Source organism: Aythya ferina (assembly GCF_964211825.1).
Source record: "Aythya ferina genome assembly, chromosome: 3".
NCBI classification, from domain to species: Eukaryota; Metazoa; Chordata; class Aves; order Anseriformes; family Anatidae; genus Aythya; species Aythya ferina.
In genome coordinates this window covers 22,154,052-22,161,455 of record NC_140298.1, presented here as the reverse complement: position 1 = coordinate 22,161,455, position 7,404 = coordinate 22,154,052, and the positions used below count along the sequence as shown (strand labels likewise).

The following is a 7,404-nucleotide window of genomic DNA, read 5'->3' as shown; positions in this document are numbered from 1 at the left end:
AATTTTAATCAGTCTGCTCAGCTGGACGCTGCTTCTGGTGAGTGGTTGCTTTCTTCCTCCTCTCCCTCTGTTCGTCTCCTGTTCCAGTGGAGCGTAAGGTGGAGCAGCAGGCTCCTTTCTTGTCTTGATTTGTTTGTTTTCTGCATCTTTTCCAACCCTGTTGCTCCTCAGACCAGAGAAAAGAGATTTAAAACCAGTCATTTTAAAGGTATGAGGCATTCTTAACAATCCATAAATGTTTTCAGGTACCCTGTTGGGCTCCTGGTTTGATTTGAGCATTGTCCAGAAAGCATTTCTCCCAGAGAGGCCAGAGACTAAGACCTCCTGCTTGGAGCCACTTTGTTACTAGAAGCAAGGGGTGCTGTGTGGGTGTTGTAATTACACCTTACGATAACCAGCTGAGTAGCATGCTGGTCTCTCCAGTCTGTGCTGTCTAGGATGGGGAGGCCTGGCAGGTGTGAAACGGGCTGTAACAGTACTTAACCAGCGTGAGACCTGACAGTGACTCAGTGGCTGATCTTCTCCTTGCATTTTAATGGAGTCAACAGCCTGGAGTACACAGAGGTATGGTGTCTGCCTCACAAATTCAGAGCTTTTGTTAAATTATTTGGATCTAGTCAGGCTTAAACCCTTCATCATGACAGGCCCTCCTGTTCATTATGTACCTGGGTGCTGACAGTTTGTCCCTGTGAGCACAGAGGCAGGGAGCTCATACCTCAGGGCTGGATTCATCTCGGTGACAGGGAAAAACAACCAGAATTTTAGTTCCTGGGGATAATAGGTGCTGTATCTGTGATGGGGAGAATTTGGTACAGTACGGAAACACTTAAAGAAATTCGTGTGTATCAGGGAGTAAAGCTGAAACATTGTGAATGTAAACTATTTCAGCCAGATGAAAGCACTAAACCAGAGGATAAATGTAATTTAACACATATGCCTTCACTTCACACTTCTTGCTGCACCTTAGCTCCTTTGATTGTCTATATATAAGATGTGACATAGGAGAGCATGGATTTATCATGAAGATTTATTTGTCGTGGAGAGGTGAAGGAGCTGTCTGGCACTTGAGGTTTTCGTATCCAGTTGCACTTCTGGCACGCACTGGTGGAGCATTTAAAGAAGATCAGATTGTAGAACACCGCGGTCATTGCTGTGGATGGGTCATATGGATGACCAGAGGTTTGTCTGTGGTGCAAGGACTCTGAATAGAGAGCCACTGGGTTTGCAAGGTACGTGCAGGTACAGAATGCCTGTTAGAGGCATAGGCAGGGGCTTCACTGAGAACATGTTCTGGTCACTTGTTAAATCCATTGGGGTGATCAAAGGGGATACTAGAATGAAAAAAGGTGAGATACTGGCAGCTGGGCTGAGGAATTGCCTAGAGCTGTTTGTTTTCAAAGGTCTGTCCAACAGTCCTGAGCAAAACTTGGTCCCTGGTAATGTCCATCTGAAAGCTCTATTAAACATATGCAGTTCAGGTGCAGTATTGTGCATCTGCCTCAGATTGCTTTGCCTTGCCTCTGACAACTGAGAACAGATTTTTGCAGTTACTGACAGCAGGTTGCAGTGGTTCATTTCCAGCAGGAGGTAGAAAGGTGCTGAGGAGCACGCTGCCTGGGCTTGTTCTCCGAGCCCTCCTTGGTGTTCAGCCGCACTCCCTGAGTAGCGAGGGCTGCAGTGACAGCCGGGTCACGGTCTGGCCTCCAGCCATGCTTCACATGTTAGTCCTGCTGGAGGAACCAAACCAGGGTGGGCTCTTCTGGTCTGGGCTCCCTGACACAGTCTGGAATGGGAACTCATGCACTGGATGCCTGCTGCCAGCTGACTCCACTGAACCTGCCTGTGTAACATCACTAAAAATCTTGGAAAGCTTGCAGTGAGAGCCCGGTTGCTACTCTGTGTTTTTGAGGCATGTTGGGGATTTGGTGCACAGTTTTATTTACGTAACCTTTTCCAGTCTAGGCAAATAAAATGTTTACAGCTCTGTATAAAGCCTAGTATGTTTGCAATAAATGGCATTAGGTTTCTTCAGGGGTCATTCTCTGCCCCTAAGTGTCACCCACATTTGTAAATAACACCGTGGAAGCATGAGGCAAGACCTCATCCTTTACAGAGGCATTGTCCTTCCCGTTTTGCAGGTGAGAGATGTGTCTGGTCAAGAGCAAAGTAAGGAATGGAGCACAGGAGCTAGGACTCCTTTTGCCGTACTAATGCCACAAGCCATTTCTTAAAACTTCCGCAGGTTGCCAAAAAATGTGGCAGTTGGCTGGAGTTTCAGAAGCTGAGGTCCTTCTCGCTAGAGCCAAGGCAAACTAGGTCCACAGTGTGCTTGGCTCTCCCGTATGCACTGAACAATTTTAGCTTCAATTAAGTGACATTGAGGACTTATTAGTGCCTTTCTCCAAACCCCTTTTACTACCGAGTGGGCACTAGCAAATGGCCCTTTGCACCTTGGCTCTAAACACAGCAGTGTGTGCAAATGGTGCTGCTGCCAGTTTGCCACCCTATATTTAACGTAGCCTCGATTACAGGGAGATATATAAGGGGAAGGGGCTGATAAGCAACCCAAGATCTCTGCAGAGAAATGGCACCAAAATAGTTGCAGAGTTGTTTCTGGTTGCAACGGATGAGCAGCCTGACTCATTAATCCTCCCTATCAGCAGCACATAGCTTGTCTGCACCAGAATAGCCCTGATCTCAGCAAACCTACATCCAGCCCTGGGCTTCTGTTTTCGACGTATTTGGAAAAGATGAACTTCCAGTGCTGCCTGTCAGGGACTTCGCCTGACAGGGTGGCTTTGTACAGCGGCGACGGCCTGGGACCTGCAGGGCTTTGGGAGATGATTGGGGTGTGTGTGTGGTGCACCCTCAGTTTGGGGTGCCTGGCTGTGAAAGGGTGCAGGCCTGGCAGGTCCCACCGTGGGCGAGACAGGTGGTCCTGCTGGGACCAGTGGGGCCGCGAGCTTTCCTTGCTGGGAGGGAGGCCGGGCCGCTGCCAGCCACCGTCAGCTGCACAGCGCCAGCACCTGTCAGGGGCACCGCAGCTGGCAGGGCCTTGCACCTGCTCCGGCCTTGGCTGCAGAGCCAGGGTTGTAACTGAGGGAGAGCTGCCGTGTGAAGGGCATGTGCTGCCATGCTCTTCTCTGTTCCTTATTTCCTTTCTTCTTGGGCAAATTCAAAAAGTGTTTCTGGAGGCTGCAGCTGGAACTGCTCATGAGCAAATTCTGATTTCTTGTTGTCCTCGGTGACTCCAGTCAAAACCGCGTTTGCAGAAATTTTCTTTGAGGGAGGCAGTGTGAGTTTCTCCTGAAAATGGAACCTGACTCTTTAACAACACTCAGTACTGTTGCCATCCTCCTGAAATCCTCACAATAGAAATCCAGAGCAAGGTGCTACCCAGCAGAGAGTGCAGAGGGTGGGGCAGATGGGGTCTCTGAATCATTAAGGTTGGAAAAGCCCTCCAAGATCATCTGGTCCAACCATCCCCCTACTACATCAACAGCCTTTCCCTCATCCACCAGACCAGTATCCTCAGCAGTCTTGTTCCCCCTTGCATCTGGTAAAGAGTTCCTGCTTGGAGCGGAGGCTGTGCCATGTCAAAGCAGTGGGTCCTATGTGGTGGAGGGAAGCTGTGCAAGGACAGGGATCACAGAGACAAGGCCGATACAGGTGCGATGGTGCTGATGTTTTGGCTGCTACATGGCTATTTAGTCTCCTGCATCCGTATGGCACACAAATCACTAAGCATTGTTCAGGCAAGAGACTGGTTTCTGGGACATGCCTGCTGAAGGCTGGGAATGCTTTCCTTGTCTATTTTTCTCATTTTAATGGCACGTAGCCTACTGGCTTTGAATGCTCAAGCTAGACAGCAGCATCTTATAGCACACCCTGACTTGGTGGGAATATGCCAGCTACATGGTCACAGCCAGCTGCAGCTACTTGATACACAGCAGCCCAGCTCAGTGCAGTCTTCTGCAGAGCTGGGCCCTTTCCCTCTCACCAACGTGGGAAGAGCTGCTCCTTGCAAGTTAGAATCCAGGCTACTCTGGTTCTTGTGTCCCTTTCAGGTGAATTCCCAGGATGACTGGGTTGGATATGGCTTGATAAACTACTGAGATATTAAGTAAATAAACTCCTGCTACCTTTGCCTTGCTTTCAGTAAGATGACCACACATGGTGCATGAGGAAGCAGAGGAACTGTGACTTACTGCAGTCAGTCAGAGCAAGGGTCATGTATGGAGAAACTGGGCAAAAGGATTTCTGGATCATTGTGAGATTCCAAGGAGATATCCTATAGTATTTTTGCCTCTTTAGCCTCTCTGAGCCTACATTTCTAGCTGCCAGATGCTTTCAGGAGCACTGCAGGCACATAGCCTACATCCAAAGAATCGCGATGTTCTGCTCATTAAAATTCTCCTTTCCATTTCAGCTGAAGGTGCTATTCCTCTTTGCTTCCTTTTCACCTTTAAGGTGAAAGACTTCAAGACTTTTAATGATTGGAGGGTGGAAAAGGCATAACCATCTTGATGAAAAGTACTGTGTGGGGGGAGATGCTGAGAATGAGAGGATGGTACATACAGGGGAAACTGGATGCAGAAGTGAGGAAAAGCTCATCTGGGTTTGAGGTGCATCCCAGGATCCCTGCTGCATGTTGGGGAGTTGGGAACACCACCTCTGGTAATCGATAGCTGTATCTCTCAGGATGAGCTGCTGACCAGGGGAAAAAAATGGGTGCTCAGACTTGGGCTGCAGCAAAGCAATAATCTTGCTTCACACATTTCTTTGATAGCACTGGTCTGTTTCAGACAGATGGAAAAGGTGACCCAGATGGGAAGGGAGTTTACATGGCCAAAATTCCACCCTAGTCCCTCTCTGTCTGCAGTGGGGAGAGCTGTGTGACCCTGAAGATCAATGCAGAGGCCTGCAATAAAGTGGTGTGCTGGTGTTTATCTAGACAAAATCAGTGCTCTGAGACACAGCTGCCTTTCATTATCCTGGTAGTAGAGCTGGGGGAAAAAATATTGACGTCTTCCTGAGTCCTGTGGATGATATGATACCTGCAGAAGGCTCTGGAGACTGTGCCCATCCAAGGATTTGAGATCCTTCTGGAGTCTCCAGCCTCCCAGCAAGGGCCAGGAGGATTAGCTGTGTCCCTGGTGACCGAAGCCAGTTGGGTCTAGTGGACATCCCACTACTGCAAGACAAGGCTGGAGCTCCAACCCAGCAGCAGCTTTGTCCACCTGAAAACCATCTTGGCCTCCCTGCAATCCTTTTGTCCCAAAGATTAAACTTCTGTTGCCTCAAGGAGAGGCCATGGGCACTTTGTCACAGTTCTGCTGACTGTCAGTCTTGTTGTGGTTTCCTTGCACTTACCAAGAGAAGGGTCATGTTTCAGTTCCTTATAACTTTGCTGAACTTCAGCTATTTGGGGCTAGAATTTTCCATACTGGGTGGGTGTCAAGGCTAAACACCCCTTTGTGCTCAACTGAGGCTGATCTACTCTATTTTCCTTGTGTTCATAGATAATTGTCTTTTAACTTGATCTGATGAAAAATTTTGGAATGACTTTTTCTTTCTATAGCAAAAAGGAAAATAATTTCATTTTCATTAGGAAAATGATTCATTTCAATACAGCAAAGCATTGCATGGAATGCATAAAGTTTTTTTTAGAAAATAACTGGAAAGAAGCCCTTTTGATAAGGTCAGGGTGTTTCACTTTGACCTTTTCAGCAATGAAACCCTTCAATTCTTCATTCCAAAGAAGGACTTAATGTTCTGAATGTGTATTGAAAATGAAATAAAGTTGCTGCTGACTCTTGTGAAAACATTTTGGTTCTGTAAGTGAACCATTTTTGAAATGGTTTGGTGCAGGCAGTTTTTGAAATGATGATGTTTCTTCCAATAGGGAATGCAAATATTTTCCAATGGATAACATTCCCAGATAGCAACTATTGCAAACTGGAAATGTGTGTGGAGAGTGGAGCTTTTCCTAATTGCCTTGTTTGTTATACAGATTTTGAAGTCATAAGCTTCCTAGATTTTCAGGCTCACCAAAACTACTACTCTCCTCAGCCTCCTAGTATTAGGGGACATTGTAGTCAGAGCCCTCCTAAATGACAATTTTTAACAACGAACTCTATGCTGGTTTTTTTTGTTGTTGTTTTTGGTTTTTTTCCTTCCAAATGTTTGTTTGCCTGATCCCCTTTGAACTACTCAGGCTAGAAGCATTCAAGTATACTGGCAAAGGCCTTCAATTGATATCCTGAAAGTAGTAAGAGATGGACATAAAGGAATCTTGGGAAATGTGGCTTCTCCTTTCCTCCTGAGTTTGCTATGGACTCCTGACATGTCTTTGGGCTGGGTGTTCAGTGTTGGATCTGCATGTGAGGATCCAGCCCAGCTGGGACCCCTGGAAACCATCAGCTCCAAGCCAACACCAAGAAGAAACAAGCCATGCTCCCGAGGACAGTGTTGTGGCTACAGCAATTCCATGTTTCTGATCTGAGGAACATGAGCTCCTTCAGCTCCTTCCCTGGAGACCATCCTATCCACCAGCCAGTACAGAGGTTGCCGTAGGGACTGCTCTCCCTGGTCTGTGATCTCACGTTGACACCCATGTTAGGGGAAGTTTCCTTATTTCTGTTTCTTTTTCTGGGCTGGCAGACATTTATGTGCTCAAATGTGATCTTAACTCTCATCTTCAGCATCCTCCCCTATAAAATGAAGGGAAAAGATTGGTTATGTTTCAGGGCTCAGTGCTCCTTGTACAAAGTGCAGATGGGACAAGTTAGGTTGGGGTCCTCAAAAAGGAGCCTAAAGCATAAATGCTGATGCACATCTCTGGATTTGTCCTGAAAGTGCTTGAAGAGCACTTGACACTGCATGTGGTAGCGGGGTAGGAATGCTTATTAACAAGATCAAGAACATTGATCAAGAACATTGGTCAACTGCATGAAGTTTAACAAGGCCAAGTGCCGGGTCCTGCACCTGGGGCGCAATAACCCCAAGCAGAGCTACAGGCTGGGAGAGGAATGGTTGGAAAGCTGCCAGGCAGAGAAGGACCTGGGAGTGATGGTGGACAGTCGGCTGAATATGAGCCAGCAGTGTGCTCAGGTGGCCAAGAAGGCCAACGGCATCCTGGCTTGTATTAGGAACAGCGTGACCAGCAGGGCTAGGGAGGTGATCGTCCCCCTGTACTCAGCTCTGGTGAGGCCGCACCTCGAGTACTGTGTTCAGTTTTGGGCCCCTCGCTACAAGAAGGACATGGAGGTGCTTGAGCGGGTGCAGAGAAGGGCGACGAAGCTGGTGAGGGGCCTGGAGAACAAGTCCTACGAGGAGCGGCTGAGGGAGCTGGGCTTGTTCAGCCTGGAGAAGAGGAGGCTCAGGGGTGACCTTATTGCTCTC

General features: G+C 47.8%; 1 long non-coding RNA gene across 1 annotated transcript in view; it reads left to right on the top strand.

The window, feature by feature from the left end:
• Positions 1-472: 472 nt before the first annotated feature.
• LOC311433651 overlaps positions 473-7,404 on the top strand; it is a 124,945-nt gene continuing 118,013 nt past the window's right edge. Inside the window, exon 1 of the long non-coding RNA XR_014690873.1 lies at positions 473-564. This is a non-coding gene — a long non-coding RNA (uncharacterized lncRNA). The remainder of the gene's footprint in view (positions 565-7,404) is intronic.